Source organism: Seriola lalandi, unplaced genomic scaffold, assembly GCF_002814215.2.
Source record: "Seriola lalandi dorsalis isolate HSWRI2012SDOR001 ecotype SW California unplaced genomic scaffold, Sedor1 jcf7180002054564, whole genome shotgun sequence".
NCBI lineage: Eukaryota > Metazoa > Chordata > Actinopteri > Carangiformes > Carangidae > Seriola > Seriola lalandi.
This window is the reverse complement of record NW_019525117.1, coordinates 631,484-631,941: the sequence shown is the minus strand read 5'-3', so window position 1 is coordinate 631,941 and position 458 is coordinate 631,484. Positions and strand designations below refer to the sequence as shown.

Genomic DNA, 458 nt, shown 5'->3' with positions numbered 1-458 from the left:
GACATGTTTTTATTTCCAGTTACTGGCAGTGCAGCTGAGTGGACGTATGCACATATACGTTCATGTAACCCACTGAAAACAGGAGCACAAATAAAAATCATCTTGTTTTTAATGTTTTTAATGATCTGAGACGGAGTCGGAGAGAGGGAGTCGGTGATGTCACAGAGAAATAACGACCTTTAACCCTTCAAACCACCAACCACCAACCCTGGCTGAGCTCCGGCTCTCACGCTGCAGCAGGAAGCCAGTAGCAGCTGTTCTCAGTCGGGACTTTGCAGCTCCAGCTCTTCCTCTCCTCGCTGCTTCATGTCAAACCCATATTTTATTGTGTATTAAACACATATTTCTATGTTGAAGTGAAACTTCTTAAACACCAGTAAAGTCTCATGTGATATGAAACTCTGTCTGTCTGAACTCTGACCAGCTTTTATGACACAAAGAAGAAAATAAAAAGTGTA

At 42.4% G+C, this 458-nt stretch overlaps 1 protein-coding gene across 1 annotated transcript in view; it reads left to right on the top strand.

The window, feature by feature from the left end:
- Positions 1-458, top strand: part of LOC111662545 (serrate RNA effector molecule homolog) — a 9,752-nt gene that overhangs the window by 6,441 nt on the left and 2,853 nt on the right. The window lies entirely within an intron of this gene.